Below are 27,716 nucleotides of genomic sequence, written 5' to 3'. Positions count from 1 at the left end.
GCTTTGACGACAACTTTTCTCGAAAGGTGTGGGGTAAAGCTGTTACACAGCTCAGTGTACCACCCACAGTCGAATTCCGTTGAGAAGCTCCACTCCGTCATGAAGCGCGTGTTGAGAGCATTGTGTTTTGAACATCAAACTGACTGGGAGCTGTGTCTGCCTGGGGTGATGTTTGCATTACGGACCGCGCCGCATGCGGCTACGGGGTTTTCGCCAGCTGAGCTGGTGTACGGTCGCTCGCTGCGATCTCCGCTTCGCATGCTTCGAGAATCGTGGGAAGGCAGGGGCGACGACCCAGTCGTGGTGGAGTACGTGCTTAAGCTCCTCGAACGCTTAAGAAGGGCACAGGAGTTGTCAGGTGAAGCAATGGCAAAGGCCCAGCAGAGGGCCAAGGTTTATTATGATCGGACAGCCAGGGCCCGTCGTTTTGAGGTGGGCGATGAGGTCATGATATTGCGCACATCGCTAAAAAACAAACTAGACGTGCAGTGGGAGGGCCCAGCACGAATTGTTCAAAAACTGTCGGACGTCAACTACGTGGTGAGTCTGCCAGGAAAGCGGAAAGCACAGCAAGTTTACCACTGTAATCTGCTCAAACCCTATAAACAACGGGAAGCAGTGGTGTGCATGATGGTAAACGTTCCTAAAGAGCTTCCGGTCGAGCTTCCGGGACTAGGCTCAGTGACGAACAGGGAAGACACCGGTCAAGTCATTAGTGACCTTATCAGTAAAGCACCGCTGTCGCCTGAGCAGAAAACCGAACTACACCAGCTCTTACAAGAGTTTCAAGGTCTGTTCTCTGAGAGGCCTGGTAGGACTTCTCTCCTTACTCTTGACATAGAACTTACCTCCCCAGAGCCAGTACGATCCAAGGCGTACCGGGTGTCACCCCGCCAGAGCGATATTATGGAGGCTGAGGTAAAGAAAATGCTACAGCTCGGTGTTATTGAGGCAGGTGAGAGTGATTATACCTCCCCTTTGATTTTAGTTGAGGTACCGGGCAAGGAACCTCGTCCTTGCGTCGACTACCGCAGGCTTAATTCCATCACTAAGGATCAAATTTATCCGATCCCTAACATCGAGGAGCGCCTTGAGAAAGTTAGTAGCGCTCAGTTTATTTCCACCCTAGATCTTGTCAGGGGTTATTGGCAGGTTCCACTTACAGAAGAGGCTAGTAGGTATGCGGCGTTCATTTCACCAATGGGAACATTCCGTCCTAAAGTGTTGAGTTTTGGTTTGAAGAACGCGCCATACTGTTTTTCAAGCCTCATGGATAAAGTGTTGCGGGGACAGCAAGAATTCGCTTTACCGTATCTAGACGACGTAGCGATATGCTCCGCATCCTGGTCTGAGCATATGGCACACTTGCGGGCAGTGCTAACCCGCCTGCGCGAAGCGGGCTTGACAGTCAAGGCTCCCAAGTGCCAGTTAGCACAGGCCGAGGTTGTCTACCTCGGTCACGTGATTGGTCAGGGTCGTCGCCGCCCCTCTGAAATAAAGGTGGCCGCTGTGCGAGACTTCCCGCAACCGCGCACGAAGACCGATATTCGGTCGTTCTTAGGTGTCGCCGGCTACTATCAGAGCTACATCCCCAGGTACTCTGATATCGCGGCTCCCCTGACGGATGCTCTAAGAAAAACAGAGCCCCAAACAGTCGTATGGGACGAGACAAAGGAAAGAGCTTTTAGCGCCCTAAAGAGTGCCCTAACAAGCCAGCCTGTGCTACGATCGCCAGACTATACAAAAGGGTTCGTTGTTCAGTGCGATGCTAGTGAGCGAGGCATGGGCGTTGTACTGTGCCAACGGGAAAATGGAGAAGTAGAACATCCCGTCCTGTATGCTAGTCGTAAGCTGACCAGTCGTGAGCAGGCGTATAGCGCCACCGAGAAAGAGTGTGCGTGTCTCGTGTGGGCCGTTCAGAAATTGTCATGCTATCTAGCCGGCTCAAGGTTTATCATTGAGACGGATCACTGCCCTCTCCAATGGCTGCAGACCATCTCTCCCAAAAATGGCCGCCTCCTGCGCTGGAGCCTCGCTTTGCAACAATATTCCTTTGAGGTGCGTTACAAAAAGGGGAGTCTCAACGGTAACGCCGATGGCTTAAGTCGAAGCCCCTAACGTAGGAATCAGCCTCAAAATTGTTTGTTATTGATGTTTTTCTTCCTGAGGCAGGATTTTTTAACATATTGCTTTTGTTTAGTGTTTCAAAGTGATGATGTGCTTTCTAGTGCAATTTTCCAATTTGTGGACGCGTTCTGAGTGCTGCTAGACTACTGTAAGGAACTAGGCAGTGGTATAAAAGGGGAAAGAGCCTGGCAGGGCTTAGTGAGGGTTGTGCCGTGCTTACTGACTGAGCGGTTGAGTTTCAGCGTAGTTCTAACGCTTGCCGGGAACGAGAACAAAAATGTGAACTCTCCCGAAGTCACTTTGCAGTGTCCTGTGCGAACCTGAACGAGAGAACGAGGCCTTCTCTGTGCGCTGCGCTCAAGAAACGTCGAGGGACGCCCGACTTCGGTTATGAGCATCATCGAGCGACATCCCTCCGGACAGCGGATGCAGTCCCCTGACCATCGGGATCTCCTTCCCCCGGCGGGGCGGTCTGTTACGTTTCGCCTACGACGCGCGGTATAGCCGGCGCGGATGCAACGGACGCCGGGGCTTCGTTCAAAGCGGCAGACATTTTGGCCCGTTCGGCGCCGCCGCTACGCCTCCCCGCCAAGCGCGTCCAGGCATGTTCCAATGCCACGTGTCTTCGTGTGCGTGTGTGTGTGTATGTGCATGTTGGTGCCCACGCTTGTCAAAGCGCGGCAGCCGGGGAGGGGAGCTCCCCCAACTGTGAAGCGAGGAGGTCCGAGCGGCGCCGGCACGACGTATGCGCCACCTTCTCATCCCAACGTGCCCGAGCGGCACAGTCACGTGCTCGTCTATAGAGGGGTTCCTTCTTGCCCTCAACTGCGAGAGTATAAAAGCAGCTGCCCCCGGACGCCAAGAGAGGCTCCGATTTCTTCTGTTGAGCAACGTGCTCTCCCGTCTCTCTACTTCGGTCGACCTGACCGCCAACTCTTTGCGATGTTAGAATAAACAAGTTGTTTTGTTGTTACCAGTCGACTCATGCTTTGCCGGGACCTTCGGATGCTTCCAGTTGTGCCCCAGGCCGCCAGGCCAACGCTACCCTTGGGGCTTGCGACCCAGGTGCAACAACGGGCGTCAGCGCCGAGTTCCCAACAGAACCAACTTATAAAGCCCCAAACACACGGTTGCACGTACGTACATCACCACACTACAAGAGAGACGCCATGCTGCTACGCCATACGCTGGTATGGTTTCCAGATTAAAACTGATTAGTGTCACCAAGTCTAGCAAGCCTCTCAGGAGTTGGCAACCTCAGCGCGTAGCAACATGGCGGTGCTCTTGCGGTTCCCGATTTCAATGCATGGGCCCTATGCGTAACTTGTCCTCTAGAGCCAGTATAGTAACTCTATGAGGCTTGGCCCTCGCTCTCACGCGGGGTCTTGTCACGCTTGATAAATGTCGAGTGCGCCGTTCGGTTGCTCTGGTGCTGACGGTCGTGACGAAGGTGACCGTGCATTGCCGGTAGTCTAGCACAATGCCCTATCCCACAGTAGCGGATGGCAGCCGGACATCAAACCGCGACACTGAGATCGGCAGCGCGATCTGATTGTTTTGCCTATATTCACCTTATCTTTCATATGTCGCCGGCGTCTACCGCTGCTCGATTTTAGGCAACATTGCGCTAGTAGCCGCAATGGCGTCTACGGTGACGCGCGCTCTTTCAGGCCGGCGCGATAAGTTACAGGCGGGTTGCAATGTGGGCTTGTTGGTAATGGCATCTTGAAGGGGTGTACGGCAGCGCGATTAAAAGACGTCTTTTAATCACGCCACCGTACACCCCTTCAAGATGCATTACCAACAAGCCCACATTGCAACCCTCGTGAACTTTATTTCTAATACATCGGGCTCTTTTATTAGCGCTGCGTGTGTGCCCTGTGTGTGTTCTTTTGTCCCGTCTTTTAATCGCGCTACCGTACACCCCATCAAAAAGTTACAGGCGCCAACGCTTACTGCAGGCACGGCTTTTCTGTCGAGATTACGTTTCTTTCATTGTATCTAGCAGTGGGTTTTATATTTATATCAGCGACGCCTCTGAAAATTGATTTAATTAGCTACTACAATGCGTAGGCCGTTATGAAACTTTACAAAAGTACGACCAGGAATTGGGAAGACGAATCGGAATAACTACTCAGTCGTGAAAGTTTGTTCACGGAAGCATTCCACGGCTTCAAGACGTCCTCAGTGCGGTGGAAAGTTGCCGTCGACCGCGATGACTTGGCTTACTCGCCTTAGCATCGAGAGCGCCGCCGCTACAGGTTGGGACGTCCACGCAACGTTTCCCACTTATCGCGCCGCCATGAAAAAGCGCGCGTCACCGTAGCCGCCGTTGCGGCTACTTGCGCGATGTTGCCTAAATTCGAGCAGCGCTAGACGCCGGCGACATGCACAGTGGCGTAGCAACGGCGGTGGCCGGGAGGCCGTGGGCCCCGGGTGCAAGGGGCCAGGGGTGGGGGGCGGGGGTGTCATATACGTCTGAAGACACCCGGAAATTGTTGATATCCTCGCCTTCCTCGACAACACTCGGGGGGGGGGGGGGTGACAGAACACCTATGGGCCCCGGGTGCCAGACGACCTAGCTACGCCACTGGACATGCACTAATATGAAAGATAAGGTGAATATAAGCAAAACAACAACCCAGAGTGAGTCTTCGTTCCTTCTCAGTGCCGCGGTTTGATGCCCTGCAGCCGGCCGCTACTACACGACAGCACCGCGTACATGACTACCGGCGATGCATGGTCCCGACCGTCAGCAGCAGAGCAACCGAACGGTGCACGAGAAACTTATCAAGCGTGATGAGGCCCCGCGTGAGAGTGCGGGCGAAGTGTGGCGTCACCCGGGGCCACGGCGTAAGAAGTATACAGAGAGGTGTTGACACTCCCCTCGCAGCGTGCGAGAGCGCCGCCCGCTCTCGGCCACAGTATGTTCGGCGGTAGCGAGCCAGGAGAGGGGGCGTGGCCACAGCCGACGTAGAGGGCGCTGTGAAATACGGTCCCATAAAACCCCTTAAACTTTGTAAAGTAGTGACACTCTCCTCCTCCGCCTTCACTTCTCGTTTCTCCCTCCCGATTCGGTGAAGCCATGTCTTTCTTCTTAACCCGTCGCGCTTGCCGGACGGTATCGCGAACAGATTCTTGCCTTTGCTAAAACTATACTGGCATCCGAACGCGCAGCAGGTCATGGTCGCAGACAATGACGTGAAGCGACGTCGCACTTGCCACAAAACATCCTTCAAGGCGTTCGCAAAATCAAAACAACACAGAATAGGAACGGAAGGAATGGCGCCAACAAGCGCCGCTTCTCGAGCAAAAATGGCACTGAAGCGTGAATGTAAACAAACGAAGCCGGCGCAAGGGGCCACGTGATGCAATTAGGCCAACAGCGACGCGGCGTTGGCTTCGGCCAGAGCGCTCGAGGTGGAGGCGGCATTCTTCAAAGCGTGGCACTACTTTACGAAGTTTAAGGGGCTTTAACCGAATCGGGAGGGTGAACTTCCGACCAACTTTCTCCGCGCGACTATGCGAGGTAAGTTGTGAGTCTCTCAGAGTATAGTATGTGCCAGGCTAGCGTATTGTGCTGCGGGCAATAACGTAGTAGATTTTGTACAGTTCACTGTGCATGTTGTCATTTGTACGCACGCTTTAACACAAATTTTACGCAACGTCTGCTTTGTTTATATACGCACTACGTGGTCGTGTTGGTCGTATTTGGTGCGCTTAATCGTTTTGTACGCCAACCGGCTTGAGTTCGCGGGCACGCGAACTCAAGCCGGAACTCAAGCCTTATCGCACGCTTGAGTTGCGTGCGATAACATGATTACGAAATTTTTATGATTCAGCGCAGTCCTTTCGACAAAATTTCAGTCTCGATCATGAAAGCGCCTCAGGAGAGCAGCTGTCTGCCTTTTGTGGTTACTCACTAGCCTGCTTTGGATAGAATAGCTTTGTTTGCCTCAGGTGTTCGTGTTCCTCGTCGGCGGTCGCCCGGTAGATTTGCGATACAGAGGCACCGATGAAAAGCGTGCGTGCTCTCCCGAAACCATATTACGAGGTGCGTTCGTCGCCGAACGACAGCATCATAGGTAATTGAGACGTATTTGCTAATTCGCGTGAGCTTTAAAGTGTGCGAAGCTTAAGATGCGGCGGGCAAGCACTTGCAAAGAAAACGTGCGGTCGCCCGCCCGTTCGCTGGCTGGTTTAGTCGTCGTTCGTGCTTAGTCGTTTGCTCGTTCGTTAGCCCGCTCGTTTAGTCGTTCGTTTAGTTCGCGCGCTCGTATAGTCGTTCGCTTGCTCGTTCATTCCACTATTAGTTTCCACAGTCACTCTGCCTAATTGAGACGTGTTTGTTGTAGGACTCTTAGACTGGTGCGTTTATTTACGCAATGAGACAACAAATGGTGCACACGTCTTTTGTGACTGCAAAGGCAAATCTGTAATGCATCTATGCTGAAAATAAACTGTTAACTTGCAACTCGTGTGCCGTTTCATATCATGTTGACCTATAGATAAAACATCATATCACTTGCCGCAATTTCGGCCGCGTCATGGCGGGGGGATTCTTTGCGCGATCATGACTTCACTAATAAAGTCATGTCTCGCAAATGTTACTTCGGATTGAGTGCAATCGTCCTCAACGCATGCACCTCAGTGCAGCTCGGTTCGCGACAAGTACGTCTTTAGTAAACGGACGAACCAACGCACGATGAAGTGTTATTCGTGATAAGTTATTAACCTGAAAACAATTACTGAAGCCCACAGTGGTCTTGTTTGAGATTTAGTCAAGCATTGTTATCGCGCTCCCGCTTCGCGCACGAATGCTAAAAACTTATTTTATTTTCTTGTGTACGCAGAGTCCCGATTCGATGATTGGCCGCGGTATTTCTGCCGACGTTGAGACACGAGAACCATAATAACACCAGCGCGCACCTTTGAGCATTTGCGCGCGCCTAGATTGGCAAGCACGCTCGTTAGCGGCACTGTAGCTTGTAACACACTTTCGAACCTTCAGAGCAGTGATCTCCGTCAGCCTTTGTACGTCATAGCTGATACGCGCCGCGAATTCACATGGTAAGGGCGGCGCAGATTCTTTAGGCTGAGGACTTGCTGGAAGTCAAGATGTTGTCATTCAAATCGTAAACCTGTTATTTACAACCATTCGCAACAAGATCTTGCGACACGCCCTTGACAAATGTTGCGTACCTAATTGTAGGGCGCGCGATACATTCGCAGTCGTCAGCGCACAGCGTTAACATTCCTTCAGATACTTTTTTAAAGAAATAGTTATAAAAAAATGAAACAAAAGCTGCCGTTACTGAATTTGTATAATCATCCGACTAGAAATTTTATGCTGTACACGAAGTTACGCGGAGCTGGAAAGCCAACGTGAACGCCCAACGCATTCACTCTGCGAAAGGTCGTCTGCTGCACTCGAGCATCGTAGGCGGCGCCACGGTCGAGAAGGGAGCTTGAAAGAGAGGAGAAACGAGGAGAAGTGAAGACGGAGGAGGAGAGTGTCACTACTTTACGAAGTTTAAGGGGTTTTAGATTCGGTGAAGCCATGCCTTTCTTCTTAACCCGTCGCGCTTGCCGGACGGTATCGCGAACAGATTCTTGCCTTTGCTAAAACTATACTGGCATCCGAACGCGCAGCAGGTCATGGTCGCAGACAATGACGTGAAGCGACGTCGCACTTGCCACAAAACATCCTTCAAGGCGTTCGCAAAATCAAAACAACACAGAATAGGAACGGAAGGAATGGCGCCAACAAGCGCCGCTTCTCGAGCAAAAATGGCACTGAAGCGTGAATGTAAACAAACGAAGCCGGCGCAAGGGGCCACGTGATGCAATTAGGCCAATAGCGACGCGGCGTTGGCTTCGGCCAGAGCGCTCGAGGGGGAGGCGGCATTCTTCAAAGCGTGGTACTACTTTACGAAGTTTAGGGGGCTTTATGAGCCCACTGGTCGCGGCACCATCTGTCGTCGCGCAGTAGAACTACAGGGTGCGCCCCGCCGCGGCCGAACATACTATGGACGCGCCGGCGGGCGCAGTGTCAACACCTCAGTACATTCGTACACCGTGCCCGGGGCACTCTCGTTGTCAGCGCGCAGAGCGAGATGGGCGTCTTGCGCTGGAGTTTGAGGTATAGTAGCGGCGCCTGGTGGCGGCGCGCGAAACGTTATCTAGGTAGTACCAGCTTGGGTAGTATTGAGCCCTGGCTGTGGCGAAGCACGTTTCTAGCCCGAGTTTTGCGTCGATTCGCGCTTTTTTCTGCCCTGTTGCGAGTGCGAGGAGGCTCGTCACTTCTCACAGACACCGCCGACCACGCTGCGAGCACGCCGCAGCCGAAAACAGACCCTCCGTGAAACGTAATGCTGAGAGCAGAAGGAATCGGCGACGCCAATCCGGATAGACCTAGCTCAGCCTCGAAAAAGCGTCACCGTCGTTACTTCTAAGTCGTGGGCTGCGATGAACAAGAATTCTAGACCTGAATCCCAGCATCAGCTTCTACTGTTTTACTTCAAGGCCTCACGAAGCGGAGCGTCGGGTGCACTGGATAGCTGCAGTTCGTCGCGCTGGGTAAGCGAAACTTGGCGCAATGCTGACTGCTTCGCCTGTCTTGAAGCTTGCTTGATTATCTGCGTTCTAAAATTCGGTCTTTTGCACCTACAGTCCCGATGGCAGACCACCATAGCAGCAGGCATGGCTGGTGATTCATGATTCGAGACCCGGCCACAGCGACAATTAACCATTCGGCCGGTGCGAAGTGGTGAAGTGACCAGGTCTGTGCAAATGAGCACAAATACCCGCCGTGGTTGCTCAGTGGCTATGGTGTTGGACTGCTGAGCACGAAATCGCGGGATCGAATCCCGGTTACGGCGGCCGCATTTCGATGGGGGTGAAATGTGGAAACACCCGTGTACTTAGATTTGGGTGCACGTTAAAGAACCCCAGGTGATCGAAATTTCCGGAGACCTCCACTACGGCGTGTCTCATAATCAGAAAGTGGTTTTGGCACGTAAAAACCCTATAATTGAATAATTGTAATGAGCACAAATGGTAGGGCTGATTCGGTGACAATTACCCCACTACGAGCAGCACAGGTTAGAGTTAAATGTGCTCATCCTTGACCTCAAGCCAGCACGTTCAGGCTGCGCAGCAAGGTAGTATTATTGCAGCACATCGATGTTCGAGCCCTGTCATTAAAAGGTACATCAAGCGAGCAACGCACGAGCTCGCGCTGCAGCGCGATTCGCACATACGCTACTGCGAGCTCATATGCATTGTATCAGTTATTTATCAGTTGCTAAAGAGATAGATGGCCGCTACTACAGTGCAGGCATAACTACTTGTCTAGCGCGGCATGCAGTCAACAAAGATTGCAGGAGGCCCGCCGTTTCGCGGCATGTCGAAAGACCGCTGCCGTCGTGGCGCGTACCGTCGTGCGCTCGAGCAGTTCCGTACACATGATGCCTGCTTATCGCTGCTGTGAATTCATTTATAGCAAGCATTTCCTCGCGTTTGTGCGCCTGAATCAAGCAGCGTGCAAACCTTACCTGAAGTTCAACTTCGTACGCGACTCGCTTCACTTGCGATTGACACCGCGCTAAAACTTCGCCGTTTATTTCTTGAACGGCGTACACGTATTCGGCGTTGCATAATTTATTGCCTTTACGCAGCGTGCCACCCCTGAAAAAATATTCGGCGTCCGGTATTCGCTGCAAGCCGTGGAACAACAAAACCGAAAGTGGCGGGTCCATATTGTAAACGTGCTTTCCGAAGCAGACGGCCGAGCTTGGTACTACCCAGTTCATGACAGAGGGCGCTTTTTAGCACAATTTTCGCTGCGCCCCCTGGGCAATGCAAGCGCCCCACAGCAGCACCCCGGTGTGGCCCCGCAGCCGCTCTGGCCACCTAAGCCGTGGTCCGTTTACTCTTTTGATCGACACTACATCTAAGCGCAAAGAATACTTCTCCGTCCCTTGGCGACAGAATGTGGAATGTTTTTGTTTTTTTAATAAATCGCGATATAACACGCCAGATACGTGCTCGCCCAGGAGATGTGATCGGTATGGTGAAAGAACAATACACCTGACGCGAAGGTAGACAAAGCACAGCGAGAATTGTCATAGGTAGTCCCGATTAAGTTGGCTGCGCACTGCGACGAGGCCGGTGACGAAGTGTTGCGCGGCAAAGTGTCACTGGCCGCGACAGAAAATGGAGCTGTCCCAAAGAAGGCACCGTATACGCTCATTTTTTTCCCGATTAAATCCTTTTCCGATCCCACGACTCTCCAGAGTGGTCAGTACCCTCGTCGCGCACCGCTAGGTGAGTACGTTCGCTTTTGTTGTGTACAAACTTCGGGTACAAACAGAGCACAATCATATATGGGACAACCCTCGCAATTACGTACTTGAGCGTGTCAGTCTCACGGTAGGCCACCAGGCAGATGCTGCATCTTTCCTTGGGCGTCCCCGAGCTGTCTTCCTCCTCTTCGTCGAGAGCCTGCATAGGACGCGTACACAGTTGGCTCAAGCCTGCCTGTGGTGCGGCTAGACGGGCTGCTTAATTCTTGGTTCACACTGCTGACGTAAAGAATCAAGCAATCGACGTACCGGACGTCGCTTGCGTTCCCATTCGGTTTACGGACGACACACGGATGTGAGCCCGATCCTGCCTGTACGAGACAGACAGCCAAAGAGCAAGCCCGGCTCGACGCCTGATTTCGCTGCGAGGCACGTCATCAGGCGAATGAGGCCGTGCTGCATCTCCGCATGTATACTGATCTCGATTACATATAATATTCCAGAGACGTTGCTGCGGTTCCTGCACAGCGCAACCGCTTCTTTCTTTTTTTCCGAATTGAAACAACTGGTCTGAGAACATATTTAGCCGTATCGGCCAGCCAAGCATCAATATCATCAACTGGAGTGTGAAATGCATATACAGTTGGCATAGCGATCATCAAAACGATGAACACGCCCGGGTACAGGAGATCTGACGGCTAACATATAATGTTCAAGAGACCATTCGATATACCTATATCCACTCAAGTTCAGCGACCATGCCGTGCGGCTGTGACATTGCATTAAATAGGGAAGTACTTAAGCGAATCAACGAACATGCCAAAAGCCACTGAAGGCGAAGGAAGTGCAGGCTAATTCCAATAAATATAGCTGGAAAGTGCAGTTAGAATGTAAATAATGATCAAGTGGCAACAAACCAGAGGAAAATCGGCGAACTATCGTTAGGCACCGAGAATCTCGGTCGCGTAGGCGCGGTGCTGTCATTTTAACGACAAAATTGGTTGCTGCTGACGGAATTCGCGAATCTATACTAGACTGCAGATCTCTCTTCTGTAGCTCAGGGCTGCACAACTCAAAGCCAGTTGGGCCAAAACAACTTCTCTGCAGAGAGTAGTGGGAATTAGGCGCTGTATTCGTTGCTTGCGGAAAGGACGCATGTCTATAATCTCATTGATCGTTGCTGTCCTCGGCACGTCTTGCAATGTCACGTCGGTCCTTGAAGACAGAAGGGGGCTCTCGCTCAGACAGCCATCAAAGAAGACGCCTGCATGCTCACAGACGTATACGTGCTTCCGACGAGAGACGCCAGCTTCAAGTCATTCGTATGTATATAGGTTTCTGTATCTGTTCTTATCAAAGTTCCCATGAAAACGAGGAAGGGAATGCTCTCTCCAAGCATATTGCACATTCACGACCAAAGTGCGCCTGCGGTGGTTACTTTTGCCTTTTGCTGGGCACGGCATTGAGCTGTCTACCAGATATATACTCTCATCGCTCAGCATTCGTCAAAACAGATCAGGCTTTTGCTTAAAATATAGGTCATGACACAATGTGCAAGCGTTCTAGAACTATAAATTCTCATTATTCATTTTTGTTAGCGCCTTCGATGTTGTTATGCCTATACGTGCCTTGAAAAGAACAACATATTTTTGCGGACGTTATCGTTTTCCATTTCGAAGATCTAACATTTAAATATACAGTGGCGCAGCCTGGAATTTTTTTTTGGTGGGTGGGGGGGGGGGTGGCAACAAGCTACAGTTTTTTACCTACCCCCCCAATGGAAGATGCATGCGCACGCTTAATGCCCTTGGGTACGTTTTTCAATATGCGTACACGAAAGCGTACACAAGAAGAGACAGTCACATGAGAAAATAAATTATTTGATAACAAGTGAACCTGTGAGCAAGAAAAAGAAAAAAGAACCGCGCACGTGCATCAAATGCCCTATGGCGCGATCTGGGCGCAGTAAACGTAACGAGCCTCGAGGTAGCTGACGGTGCTCTCCTGGTCTGGTCCAAGGCGCACGCGCCTGGGAGGCCGGTTGTTGCTGACCGAGCGGCGGTTGACGAGGCGTCCCGCGGCCACGAACACCGCGCCGTCCTCCTGGTCCGAGAAGGACGTCGACGTCGTGCTCGTCGTGTCGAAGCATTCCGACGACGAACTTGACGTCTCGGAGAACGACGAGTCGCTGCTCGAACTCATGGGGGAACCCGCAGGGCTGAGCACCGGCTTCCCAGCTGCGGAGGAGCCAGGTGCAAAATCTGCGTCGACGTTTCGGCGCCTAGTTAATGCTAAAAGATGGCAGAGATAAATAATCCGACAAAAAAGAAACGAGCGAATTCAAAACGCTATAGAAATATGGTTTTGCTCATTGACCTATACTTGCCGTTCTTGCGCCAATGGGGAACTGTCGAGAACAGCGGGCGTGACGAACGAAAGCGAATCAAGTCTCTCTCTCTCTCTCTCAAACACACACAGACATATATATATATATATATATATATATATATATATATATATATATATATATATATATTGTTACGTGTAGCTGACGTACGAGTCTACAATATATTTACACGCAGACAAGCGGTGGCAATGATGGCGACGCTATATCAAGCGGTGGCCACGTCGTCTTCCTTCTCCTCAGTGCAGCCACACTGTGGCGGCTGTTCCGTAGCATCACCCCCGGCAGTAGAAGCGCCGTCCCGGTGCTGAATCTACACATCCGCGGCGAAAGGTGTGTGATATGGCTTTAGTCTCGCCACGTGAACGATGTCACTTGCAGCCGACGATGACGCTGACAGATCGGCGGGGACGACTTCATACGTGACATCGGTCACTTGTCGCACCACACGGTATGGGCCAGTGTAGCGAGACAGCAGCTTTTCGGAAAGGCCCACACGTCGAATGGGGGTCCAGAGAAGCACCAGAGAACCCGGAGTAAATTGTACGTCGCGATGGTGGCAATCATAGAGGCGTCTCTGATGCTCCTGCGAGGCCTCGAGACGGGTGCGGGCGAGCTGGCGCGCGTGGTCGGCGTGTGCGATCGCGTCGCGGGCGTATTCAGTGGTTGAACGTGTGGCCGAGGGCAACAATGTGTCCAAGGGCAACGCGGGTTCTCGGCCATATAGGAGATAGAATGGCGAATAGCCGGCGGTGTCGTGACGCGATGAATTATACGCGAACGTCACATATGGTAAGTGAAGATCCCAGTCGTGGTGGTCGGTCGCGACGTACTTGGATAGCATGTCGGTGATGGTCCGGTTGAGGCGCTCCGTGAGGCCGTTGGTCTGTGGGTGGTAGGACGTGCTGAACTTGTGCTTAGTCGAGCAGGAGTGGAGAATGTCCTCGACGACTGCCGACAGAAAGCTGCGGCCACGGTCAGTGAGTAATTGGCGCGGGGCACCGTGCACTAAAATGATGTCATAGAGCAGAAAGTCAGCAACGTCAGTAGCACAACTTGTCGGGAGGGCTCTGGTGATTGCGTACCGCGTAGCATAATCAGTAGCGACGGCGACCCATTTATTGCCGGAGCCCGAGAGAGGGAACGGTCCAAGAAGGTCTAGACCAACACGGAAAAAGGGTTCCGGTGGGATGTCGATCGGCTGAAGACATCCAGCTGGAGGTGTGGAGGGCTTCTTCCGGCGCTGACAGGGCTCACAAGCGGCAACGTAGCGCCGCACGGAGCGAGCGAGACCCGGCCAAAAGAAGCGACGGCGTACACGGTCGTATGTGCGCGAGACGCCCAAGTGTCCAGCCATATGAAAAAAAAAAGAACACGTGACGGAGCGTTTGCGCAGTGGTATTGTGCTGCTCTCAAGCGTGCGTTCGGTGAACAAGGTCGGCTGCATCGTGACTGGCGACGCGGAAGCAGCAGGGCGTTCTTTATCACATCGGCAGCGCTCGGCCAGCAGCATGCATTTTCGCCGTCATCCGACGGGAGCCGACCAAGACGGTACTGGCCGACCTCGTTCAGCGAACACACGCTTGAGAGCAGCACGATACCCCAGCGCAAGCGCTCCGTCACGTGGCTTTTTTCATATTTCGCGAGCTTTCCTTGCAACCCGGAAAAAAAGGACTACGTGAGACGTATCGTAAAGGAAACAACTCGATCGGTGGTTTCTGAAGGTGCTCTACAAATCTGTGCATCATCCTTGGGGTCCTTAGTCAATAATTAAAATGTTGGGTAAATAAACTTAATTGGCGAGTTATGGGGAAAACAAAAAAATCTGAGTTTCTATATGCTAATGCGAATAGTATGCGTTCGGTTCAATTCACTTCCGACGCGCCTTTCATTTCTCAAATTCTTGGCTCAAGTTATGTGGGACGGCCTCTATTTACATATATCGGAAGCGATTACTCAAAATATTCATCCAGGATATGAAGACCGGTGTATGTGGCACTGTACGGGAGTGGTTTACTCATATTCTTGTCATCCGCCTTCGAGAAATGGGACACCGAGCTACAGACGTCTGCAGTGTCATAGACGGCGAATAGCAACCTTGAAGTGTGTTTAGAATTCCTCGAGATGGCGTGGAAATCCAGGAGGCAGTGAGCAACGTGGCAATTGTACTTGACGTAGTTCGATCTTCATATCTGCGTTTATGCAAAGAAATGCAGTTTATACCATATCGCTAACATGAGGATATAGTATACTCTTCCTGCGCCCAACGGAGGTGCAGCTTTTGAAATGTAGCCATGGTATATAAATAAAAAAATTTAAATGCTTTTCACGTTCGTAACATACCAGTAGAGATTATACAAACGAGCTTATCGGGACCATATACGTATTCTATTTACATAGTTCTGCTCGCACCCCCCCCCCCTTTTTTTTGCCTCCTGCTTGACCCCGCGGTTCCTAGAAAATGTTTGATTAAACTCTAACAATATTACTAATACGTACATTTATGTTCTAAGAATATCTTGACAAATTGAGCCAACAATAGCGCAATGCTTCCCATTCTACTCAGTAGTCAGGAAACGGTTTAGAGTGTACGTAAGACATCTTCACAATCAAGAGCAGGAAAATGAAAGCAATACCATTAAACGGAAATACTAATTGGTCTATATTGTGAACTGTTTGAAACGTCTATGTTTATTTATTTGAGGATCCTTTAATTTGTCAGTGAAAGAACAAAGACAAACATTCAATTTTTGAATCTCGCGTTCATACATGAACAGTGAAGACGTCATGTTATGTCGACTCATTTAGGCCTCTCGCACTCTGGAAGCGTCCCCAAACGTTGCCGTACGGAAACGTAATTCTCTTCTATCTGCATTATGGGCGCAATTAACCGTGCAGACACTGACGCAAAATAAGCCGCCACTCAGTCCGTTTTTTTTTATCGAGTATGCGCTCACGACGAGATTGAATTATTCGGACGAACTTCCTCTACACAGGTGGTGTAAAGTTGTTGTTCCTCTGCACAAATAGTAGAAAGCCGAACCTGCAACCTCGTTCTCTTTAGCAGAGCGCCAAGGCCGTTGTACCGTTGCAGTGGCGGGTAACAAAATGCATGCTAACAGTTGTCGCCATTTCACAAGCATTCTACGCCTTTCCGAGTTTTCCGCAGCCTCTTAATTACGTGCTACAAACTGGTAACGACCCAGCGCATGTCAGAAAGCACGCTCCTAATGTGAAACGTTTTCCCAAGTAAGATGGCCGCAGTGCACTTACCAGGCATCCGGGCCGCGGAGACCTGCGCGAACTAACCAGTAGTTCAAGTCCTGCCAACGACCCAGATGCAAGCATCACAAGACCGATGCCCCGGATCCGTCACATGCTGGTGTCACTGGCACATACCCACTACGAGGGTTAGTAGTAGTCTGTAGAGGGCGCTACGTGCCATGCGTTCAATATATATATATATATATACATATAGGAGCGGCCACCCTTCGCTCCCTCTAGTTCACCTCGCATTTCGTGCACCAGCTAAACGAAGTTCACGAGGGTTATCGCTTTCACAAGCGGACGCAGCAAGGAGACGAAAGCGTCGATGCTTTTTATTCCGCGTTGCGAAACATGGTAAAAAGATGCAACTACGGCTCAGCGTCCATCGAGGACAGGCTCGTTCGAGACCGATTTATCGTTTGTTTGTTGGACAGCAGGTTATCGGAACAACTCTGCCGCGCTTCCGGCTTGACGCTTGATAAAGTGCTCCTGCATGCCTGGCTGCACGAAGATGCCGAACGACAAAAACGTGAACGAGAAAGCCAGTTATCCGGGACAGTCGCCGTCGATGTAGCGAAACACAGGCCAACGAGAAGACAGTCAGGCAGTCAAGCGTCGGGACCAAGAGAAACGCTCCTCGCCGGCGCGCATAGATCGTGTCACTACTGCGGACGAGAAGAGCGTCAGCGTAAATTTTGTCCTGCCAGCAAAGCTGTTTGCAAGTTTTGCAAAAAGAAAGGACACTTCGAAGTAGCTTGCTTAGCCAAACAATGCCCGCAAAGTCTACAGTCACATGCCATCGAGATGTATGCTGTCAAGAGCAGTCATGAGGCAAAGGCTGTTTGTTTGGGTCCACGTGAATGGAGTCCCACTCAAGTTCAATGTCGACTCAGGAGAGGAAGTTACCGTCGTTCCAAGCACTTTTTCAGGAGTACCGTCGCGTCTCGAAAAACCGGAGGGTCATGTCACCGGTCCAGGAAATTGTCCTTTGAAAGTAACAGGTCAACTCACAGCAACGTTGGAGTGGAAGAGCCACACCTGGGTGTACAGTCAGTATATGTCATGTCTTCGCAGTCTACACCTCTGTAGGCTACCCTGCTATCCTCGCGTTGGGAGTCGTGAAGTTCATCGATGCCACACAGCGACCTGTAAAGCAAGCCAGCTCTGCAAGCGACGCAACCCCTGGGCAGGGCATCTTCGAAGGGCCTGGTACCGCAGGAGAGGAGTACACTATCCGACTCAAGCCAAATGCCAGGCCATTTGCCTTCAGGGTACCTCACAGAATTCCCATTTCTCGGTACAACCAGGTAAAGCAGGAGCTGGACCAGATGGAAAAACAAAGTGTCATCAGGCACATTACGAAGCCGACGCCAGCGTCATTCTGGTCGCAGTACCGAAAGCATCCGACGGCATCCGAATATGTGCGGGCTTAACGAAGCTCAACGAATAAGTTCTCCATGAAAAGCATGTGCTCCCTACGGTCGAAAGGGTGCTAGGGCAAATTGGCGACGCCAAAGTGTTCTCGAAGCTGGAAGCGACAGCAGGATTTCGCCAAGTGCGATTGTCCCAAGAATGCCAAGAGTATACCACATTCATCACACCATTTGGACGCTACTGCTACTGTCGTCTACCTTTTGTCTTGACTTCACCACCGGAATATTTTCAGAGAGAAATGGCTCGAATTCTGGAGGGGCAACCAAACGTCGTCAACATGATAGACGACATCCTGGTTTTTTTTAGCAAAGATCGAGAAGAGCAAGACAAGCGACTTGTGGAGGTTCTTGAACCTCTGAAGACAGTCGGAGTTAAACTCAACAAGTCAAAATGCTGCTCCGGTCAAGACAAAGTAGAGTTTCTGGATGTGGTGATCACCGCCAACGGTATCTTGCCAACTCCCAGCAGACTCGAATCACGTCGCTGGGGTTAAGCGACTCCTCGGCATGGCTAATTATATTGGCCGCTCCCTGCCCAACCTTTCGCACGCAACCGCCCCTATTCGCGCCTTGCTAGGCGAGCAAAATGCATGGCAATGGGGACCGCCTCAAGAAGCCGCTTTTAATTGGGTAAAAGCGATGCTCACCTCGGACCTGTGCGTCACTAAGTATCATCCCGGTCGTAATACCATTGTCTCATGCGACGCGAGCTGATTTGGATTGGGGACGGTTCTCCTGCAGGAACAACCATCAGGCGAGCGACGCGCGGTAGCGTTCGCGTCCAAGTCGCTTGCTGAAGCGGAACAGCGCTACAGCCAAACAGAGAAAGAAGCGCTGGCGGTAGCATGGGCAGTGTACCGTTTTGACCAATAAGTGCGTAGCCTAAACTTCACGGTAGAAACCGATTACCAGCCGCTGATAACACTACTTGGAAACGCTGACTTGGACACGATGCTCCCACGTATTCAAAGATTTCGCAACAAACTTATGCGCTACCAGTTTAACGTGGTCTCCATTCCTGGCAAACAGCTAGCCACTGCGGATACTCTTTCAAGGGCTCCGGATCAGAAGCCGTCGATCAGTCCGGTGGATATGGCAGAGGAGTTTGTGGAATTTCAAGTTGCTACGGTTACAGACGTACGAAGCTGGTTACTGTAGATGATGATGTTCGCAGGCACCAAGAACTGGACTGGGAATGCAACCAGCTCGTCAATTACTGCACTCACGGCTGGCCTCGTCGAGACAGGCTTCCGGAGTATATCAAGAAGTAATGGAGCCATCGAAGTGATCTCTCTTTGTGCAACGGCATCCTGCTAAAAGGTAACCGCTTTGTCATCCAGGCTTTGCTGCAAAAGGATACGCTTGAACTTATCCATGAAGGCCGATGCCGCCTAAGGGCCCTGGATTCCATGTGGTGGTATGAACTTTCGCAGCAAATACGGGACAGAGTCACTCGCTGCAGACAGTGTCCAGTCACAAGAGCGCGATGAAGTGAGCCATTGGTGGTAACGAAGACTCCAGAACAACCGTCGCAAGAAGTAGGAATGGACTTATTTTTTGTTTATTTACAAGGGACACAACCACCCACTAGTAGTTGATTATCGTTCTCGCTACCTTGAAGTCACCTACATGCGAAGCACGAACTCTGATGCAGTCATCAATGCAGTCAAAAGCATTTTTGCTCGTTTTGGCATTCCCGCAGTAGTACAAAGTGATAATGAACCGCAATTTGCTTCACATGCTTTTGCAGCTTTTGCGAAGCGCTATGGCTTTCAACACATCACCTCAAGTCCTAACTACCCGCAGTCAAACGGGGAAGTTGAAAGGATGGTGCGTACGATCAAAGAATTTTTTGCGAAAGCAGACGATCCTTTTCTGGCTCTTCTGTCGTACAGAGAGACTGCAGCTAGGCGTCACAGGGTTCAGCCCAGCGCAGCTACTGTTGGCTCACAGACCAGGCTTCCCAAGACAGTGGACCGCCTGGAACCGAAGAGCTGAGAACGCGGCAGAAGAAAGACTTCGATCGCCGTCATGCTGCGACCATCCTTCCTCCGCTGCAGCCGGGAGATACGGTATGGATTCGAGACCTCAAGGATACGGCGTGTGTTCTAGCCCAGCCTCCAAGCCACGCTCGTACGTCGTGGAAACACCCAACGCGGTGCTTGTGCGCAATAGGATGCATATAGTGCCCTATTCGGACACAACGATGAGCCAGCTCGGAGTGAAAACCGCGAGGAGCACGAAGAGCAGACCGCGGTAACAGACGTCATGGCAACAGCAACACTACAAGTATCCAATGATTGTGGAGTGAGAGTCACCAGGTTTGGGCGTCGAGTCAAGACTCCGAGAAGACTTGACTTGTGAAGTGTTTGGTGTTTCTTGTGTGCATATCTCGGGGGAGAGATGTAGAGGGCGCTACGAGCCATGCGTTCTATATATATATATATATATATATATATATATATATATATATATATATATATATATATATATGGTTGTCCAATAAAGGTGTGTGCATTCGTTCGGTCAACTTGGCTCTGAGTCAGTTGGGTAGACGCGGCCAGCGCCTGTCAGCACCCCACGTCGTACACAGTCAACGAATGAATATATATATATATATATATATATATATATATATATATATATATATATATATATAATGTGCGTGCGTGTTACTGTGAAGAAAGGGGGTTAACTGATGAGGGCCCCGATTTTTATTAGTCATATCATAAGAAGCCAACAAACACTGACACCAAGGACAACATAGGGGAAATTGTTGTACTTAAACAAGTAAATGAAGAAACAATAAATTAATGGAAACGAAAGTGGATGAAAAAACAACTTGCGCAGGTGGGGAGCGAACCCACAACCTTCGCATGATATATCAGGGTGTCTACCCAAGTTGACATTTCCAAATTCCCCGAGTTTTCCAGGTTTTCCCTGAGTGACACAGAACTTCGTCTTATGCCAAGACGGGTTGAAAAGACGGTTGAAAATAAATAAAAAACGACTTAATACAGTTTGAATAGTAAGGACTAATGTTTATCTGATTCAAACAGAGAACGGAAGGGTGGAGTTAGTAAAATGCTCAGCGAATAAAATATTTTTTAAGAAAATGGTTAAAACCATTGCAAATCGAGTCGCACATCCTGAAATACGAATAAAAAGGAGATGCATATAGAAGAGAATATTTTCGAATAAAAGCAATTTCTATAATATCATAGCAATCTCATTGGTGTGAGGCCTGAACTTTGTCACAAGTGAGATTATCTCTCAACAGTTGGTAAGTAAACCTCAACTGTCCTGACATACTCTCAGCCCCCGCACACCACCTCAGGGTTGTGTTTCACTCCTTTAAGTAGTTTATTTTAAACACCTGCAGGTGCAGGTGTTTCGGCGTTTCACAATATCGGAAACAATTGATAGTCTCTCAAGATTTAGCAAATTCTATCAGTAATGGCCCCTGACGATAAAAAAAAAAAGTCAACACCTTTCCGGCGGAAATGACGGCCTTTGTTTTCTTTTGGCGTGGCAAATTCGAATGTTTCCACTGTCGTATTTCAGGCTCGTAGTAGTGGCACCATGGTTCGTCCCCGATCACAATTGCAAAAAAAGAAGTCGTCATCCTCATTGTGCTACCGGATCAGATGAGTCAAGGCAGCGTGAAACTTCTCCGTCTTCTCGCGGTGGATCAAAACATTGGCGATCCATTGCGCACACAAGAGCCGATAACCGAGGTGTTCATGGATTATGGCGTGAACCGAACCGTGACTGATGTTCAGACGGTCTGCCAGTTCATCGATGCTTATCCTCCGTTCTTGTCTCATCAGCTCATCAACCTTTGAAATTGTGTGGGGGTTGATTGCACGATGGTTTTGGCCCGGTCTTGGAATGTCTTTTCAACTTTCCCGTCCTTCTTTGAACCGTTTGCTCCAACTCTTCACAGTGGCCAATGAAATGCAATGTTCAACGTACACGGCAGCCATACGGCAATTAATTTCTTTTTGGAAAACAACTTCAGCTGTCAAAAACTTCGCGACACCCAGCAGTTCAACTTTTGAAGTGCCCATTATATCGCGCAACCATATTCAACCCAGTGTATGAGAGCATTAAAGAACATTTATCCTCACACCTGCGTTTCACCTTTGTAAATGAGACATGTCGCTCTCCTACGCGCATGCCTCGCAGATAAGGAACCGAACCATTATAGCGCGGTTAGGGTAGGCTCACTTTCATTTGACTCGCCCTCCTACATCAGAAATGCAAAGATACAATGGGATATGCAAATGCAAAAACACAGCTTGATAAAGGACAAAAAAGCGTCACTGGAAACAAAGTTCACTGCATGTATACACAAAACCTCGCAATAAGAAATTTAAGTATACGTATAAGTCAACGAGTCTATGTATGTAAGAAAAAGTAACTGTATATAATGCGTCAAACAAGCCAAATAAACATTGCGCCATCATAGATTCACAGAATCCTAGATTCCGCCCCCATTCCATCCACTCCCCCCGATGTATCGCGCGCGACGGAAGGCGGTGCGCTTGCTCACCGCTTTTCTCCTTTGCGCACACAAGACTGAGTCACCATCGTCGGCTCACCCGTTCCACTTCCCCCCTTACGCTTTCACTCGCACATACAGCATGCAGCGCGCGGTCACGATCACCCTTGGACTTTATACGAAACATGAGGGCGACGGCGACGGAAGGAATGCGCCTGGTGTGTCCATATAATTTCTATCGCAATGATATAATAAACGTATTCGGCAACTGAAGCGTCCCGTCGCCCATTACTTTCCGCAAAGTAAGAAGTAACAAAATCGAACTTGCACCATGCGACAATTCGCTCCACCGCAACAATGTATTTTCTTTTCTTCTGTAAGGCGGGGGCACCGAAATGAAAAAAAAAAAAAACGCATAGGGAAGTATGTTGGCCAGAATCGACTGCCTACTTTGGGCACCTAATGGGGCTACGGAAGGAATACCGAAGAAAACATGAGACGCTTGGTCCACTGATAACCATACGCATACTGCTCAGTATCCTATACCGGCGAAACAAGACTTTCCGGAGAGGTTCCGCTCAAGCGAACGCGGTGCAATCCTTCGAGTACCCACAGTGATGGCAGCGAGCGACCATTGTTTTTTATCGTCTGCTAGCCAGAAGGCGTCCATAACTCTGCCAGGCAAAAATCCACTCGGCCAGAGCAAGCCGAACGCGCACCGAAATGCGCCGCGCGGTGGTCAGGGCAACACGAGAAAAACGTATGCGCTCTGACTGGCTCTGGCAGCCCTCAGGTAGGGTAGCGAGAAAAAAAAATTGAAGAGGCTCAATGTGTCCTCGCGAATAAAAGTCAAAGTAGAAAAAATAAATAAGAACGTAGTTACTTTGGCTGGATTTAGTGTCTTGACATGAATGTTCTGGCGTAAATAAAAAAAAATGATATATATTTTATGTGTCTTGACAGCACAAATGAACCACCACAACGCATCGTCTCATTGGACCTCGCTGGGTGTTGTGTCAGCTTATCTGCTAGTGTGTTGATTTGGCTTGTCTCGTTGTATATTCCGATGTAAGACTTTAGAAAAGTCAATGGACCTCTGGCCTCAAATGTTTATAAGAACATTAAACCCACAAAGTTCCGCAATTGAAAATCTAAAGCACAACTTTGGAAATGTTAATGCACCTTTCACATCAAGAGCTTATGAGATTAATACCCATACAGTTTCGCAACTGATATCCATGTGCGCCATAAATTCAGCGGCCTCAGCGAGATGCCGCGGCGAGCCCACTCGCCATCAAAACGCCCTTGAAACTTTGTGCTCGAATGGGACTGCTTGGCGTTACGTGACTCCCGGTGTATGGGCGTTGCCGCGAAATCCAGCCCGAGTTCGCAACCTTCCCGGTTAAATGTCTTTTCGAGCGTCAAAAAGACATTCTATACAAAATCCAGAACGATTTCCGGCGCCGGGGTTGCTTTGGTCGGCGGTGCATGGACAGCACGAAAAAATTTCGGGGGGGGGGAGGCAGAAGCCCCTAACACCCCCCCCCCCCTGGCTACGCCCCTGCCTGCGGCGTTTGCCATTTGAACTCGACATCAGATTTGGTTAGATGCGTTAGCGGCTCAGCGATGCGTGAAAAGCCCTTGACAAAGCGCCTGTAGTAGGCACACATGCCTAGGAATCTACGCACTGCCTTCTTGTCGATGGGCTGCGGGAACTTTGCGATGGCAGCTGTTTCATAGAGAAAGCAATTTCAACAAGAGCGGACACTCCCATAGAGCCCAGCGGCCGAATTGACTGTAGCACACCAAGCGGATGTTGTTGACTCCTTCCGGTTTCGGTTTTGGGCGCGCGCGTTTTGAACACCACTTGGTACACGCCGCGCCGGCTCCGCTGCTCGGCGCGGCATTCATTTTTTCTTTTCGCTTCTGCTGAGCCTCGCGTGGCCTTGGCGTGGAATCGTTTCATTATTAAGTAGAAATGATTGCGATTGACCTTTACAAGACTGCACCGAATCTGTCAGGTGCAATTTCATAAAGAAAACGAAAGACGCCTTCTGAAATGATGAAATGTTTATTTTGCTCTATAGAAATGCTCGTTCCGGACTTCTGCATTCATCCGAAGTTGTGGCACCAGGTAAGCAGCAGTCGTTGCCGTACGATGCTCCACCGGATGCCATCAGCTGAAAGAAAGTAAATTACAAGCATGTATCATTTTGGTATATTGACCTAACAGGAGTATTTCGTGTAGAGGCGAAACGTGCGTAAGTGGTGAATGAGCGGCATTACAGATAAATTCACTTTTACGTATATTTCGCAGCAAAGACTCCTCCCAAACAATGCTACAAAATTTTCAAGCAGCCCTCCTTTCCCGGGCATTATTTCCTGCACTTCAAGTGCACAAATACACGGGTGACTGCGCGTTTCCAAAGCAACTTGGCCTCAGTCGACACGATGGTACGCCAAGTACACAAAGGTGGCTACAACACAGGCTCAGCCAGACCATGTTACACGCTCGCAGAATGCCTTCTAATCGCACTGAAGTCAGACTCGTGGGTGCAAAGCCTGTTTTCAGTCGCTCAGAATACATAAATGTCATGTTCTTGAGCTCCTCCTTGTTATCTTTTACGCGTCCTGCCGGCGCATGCAACACTCCCGTGTTATCACTCTCGGCAATCGCTCGTCGCGTTTTCGAGAAGCGTGAGTACCGAAATAAGGTATATGTTGTTGCAGGGCTATAAAATGCGTCACAAACTTGTCCCACTAAAACTCAGTACACGCAAAACCAACTCACTATGGCCGGCTTGCTTTTTTGCTAACACTTTCACAACCCCAGGCGCGGCGAGCAAGCCTCAAGATATCCTAAAGAGTTACCAAATAAATTACAATACTTTTTCGGGTCAGAGAATGCGTAACGAACTTCTACCAGTAAGATTCAGCGCACGCGAAACTGCGGCACACAGCCGAGCTGCTTTTCGCTAACTGCGTCAATAAGCCGGGCGCGGCAACCGTGCTTCTAAATTACCCCAAATATAACGACGTTAGTTACAATAATGTTGGGGGCCACAGAATGCGCGAAAACTTGTCTGTCTTAGGCGCTACGACGTAGTACACGCATGTACTACGTACACGCGCAAATGCGTCACACGGCCGAGCCGGTTTTCGCTTACTGCGTCAATAAGCCGGGTGCGGCAAGCGTGCTCCAAAACTACCGAAATAAGTTACAGTAATGTTGGCGCTCATAGAAAGCGCCGCAAACATCTCCCAGGACGAGGCATTAACTCAAATTAACTGCGCCAGGACGGCGGAGCTGTTTTTCGCTAACTGCGCCACTCGAACTAAGCCTAAATGTGCTTAAAATGCGCCGCACACTGTCAAACACAATTTCTCACCTTGCCGTAGTCCAGTAGTGCAGTGGTGCCGTGTCGAAATGCAGACGATACGCAAGAAAAGCATAGAGAAGGCCGGGAGCCCAAAAACATGGGCTATATCCAAAACAGACGGGTCGGCGAGCACGCGAGCTTCGTACGTACGACCGGCCTCGCTCACTTCTGCGGCTTGTCTGGCGCATGACGTATGCACGCGCGTCTGGCGTGCCGCTAGCTTGTTGCTAGGCAACGAAACAAAAAGTTGCAAAGTATAAGTTCATTTACACGCAAAACTTTTTCACTTTTAGTGGGAAGGAATAAAAAAAATAAAACGTTGTCTGGAAGTTTATTTCACATTCTTTTTTTTCTGATGCTCGCGTCAACTGACGGTTGTTGTTGACACTAGGCGTGACGTGTTTCCTGTTGCCAGTTTTTGAAGAGTGTCCCCTCTTGTTGAATTTCTTTCTCTATGGCTGTTTTCTGCGGGTCGGGGCGTACTCCGGATTTGCTGATTACGTGGCCTAGGAAAAGAAGCTCGTCGTAAGCGAAGCGGCACTTTTCTGGCTTCAAAGTGAGCCCTGATGATTTGTTGGCCTCTAGTACTGTCGCAAGCCACCTAAGGTGATCGTCGAAATTTCCGGCGAAGACGACGATGTCATCCGTCATCCAAGTAAACAAGATAGGTCTGCCGCCTCAATCCTGCTAACACCGCGTCCATGACGCGCTGGAACGTTGCAGGCGCCGAGCACAGCACGAATGGCATGACCTTGAACTCGTAGAGGCCGTCTGGCGTGATGAAGGCAGTCTTTACGCGATCTCTCTCGTCGACTTCTATTTGCCAGTAGCCAGACTTGAGGTCCATCGACGAGAAGTATTTAGCGTTGCAGAGCCGATCCAATGCGTCGTCTATCCGTGGGAGGGGGTATACGTCTTTCTTCGTGATCTTGTTCAGTCGACAATAATCGACGCAGAAACGTAGGGTTCCGTCCTTTTTCTTCACCAGGACAACAGGAGATGCCCACGGGCTCTTCGACGGCTGGATGATGTCGTCGCGGAGCATTTCGTCGACTTGTTGCCTAATATATATATCTTCACGTTCTCGCGTCGAAACTCGGTAAGGGCTCTGGCGGAGTGGTTGAACGCACTCTTCGGTTATTATGCGATGCTTTGCAACTGGTGTTTGTCGAATCTTCGATGAAGTCGAAAAGCATGCCGTCCTTGTATCGTCGGAGAAGACTTTCGAGCTTTTGCTGCTTGCTCATGAGGAGACTTGGATTTACGTCGAAGTCTGGTTCGGGGACTATGGTCGGTGGGGTAGATGCGGCAGAATCTGAGAGGACAAAGGCATTGGTCGTTTCCACAATTTCCTCGATGTACGCGATTGTCGTGCCCTTAATTGTTGATGTGCTTGAACTCTTGGCTGAAGTTGGTTAGCATCACTTCCGTTTTCCCTCCATAGGGTCTAGCGATTCCTCTTGCGACGCAAATTTCACAGTCTAGCATAGACGTTGGTCACCCTCGATGACGCCTTCTACGTCGGCAGGTGTTTTGGTGCCTACGGAAATGACAATGCTGGAGCGGGGCGGGATGCTGACTTGACTTTCGAGCACGCTTAAGGCATGGTGACTACGAGAGCTCTCCGGTGGTATCGCTTGATCTTCAGACAGGGTTATCGACTTCGACTTCAGGTCGATGACTGCGCCGTGTTGGTTTAGGAAGTCCATGCCGAGAATGACGTCGCGTGAACATTGTTGGAGGACAACGAAGGTGGCAGGGTAAGTCCGGTCATGAACGGTAATTCTTGCCGTGCAGATCCCAGTCGGCGTGATCAGGTGTCCTACAGCGGTCCGAATTTGAGGGCCTTCCCATGCAATCTTAACCTTCTTCAACTGGGCGGCGATGTGTCCACTCATGACGGAGTAATCGGCCCCTGTGTCGACTAAGGCGGTGACTACGTGGCTGTCGAGAAGCACGTCGAGGTCGGTGGTTCTTTGTCTTGCGTCACAGTTAGGTCTTGGCGTCGGATCACGGCTGTGTCGCGTTGACCTGTGGCTGGTATGGGACGTCGTCAGGTCGTATTTCGTCATCGTATTCTTTGCTTTCACACTTCGTCGGTACGGCGGCGTGTCGTTATGTCGTCGAGGTAGTTTCTTCGGCGTCTTCGTCAGCGGCGGAGGATCTTCGTCAGTTCGACGAACAGCAACCGCACCTCTATCGGTTGCTGCTTTTATTTTTCCGTATATGGGCTTGCTGACCGGCCCCGGGCTGGGCCAGTGTATGGACGGCGCTGCGGCGACAGGTAGCGGCCTG

At 50.3% G+C, this 27,716-nt stretch overlaps 1 long non-coding RNA gene across 1 annotated transcript in view; it reads right to left on the bottom strand.

Moving 5' to 3' along the window:
• Positions 1-11,063, bottom strand: part of LOC142582189 (uncharacterized) — a 42,138-nt gene extending 31,075 nt beyond the window's left edge. The window contains exon 1 of the long non-coding RNA XR_012828389.1: positions 10,541-11,063. This is a non-coding gene — a long non-coding RNA (uncharacterized LOC142582189). The remainder of the gene's footprint in view (positions 1-10,540) is intronic.
• Positions 11,064-27,716: the final 16,653 nt, after the last annotated feature.

The sequence above is a fragment of the Dermacentor variabilis genome, chromosome 5 (assembly GCF_050947875.1).
Source record: "Dermacentor variabilis isolate Ectoservices chromosome 5, ASM5094787v1, whole genome shotgun sequence".
Classification (NCBI taxonomy): Eukaryota; Metazoa; Arthropoda; class Arachnida; order Ixodida; family Ixodidae; genus Dermacentor; species Dermacentor variabilis.
The sequence above is the reverse complement of the archived record's forward strand: the minus strand, read 5'-3'. Positions and strand labels throughout refer to the sequence as shown.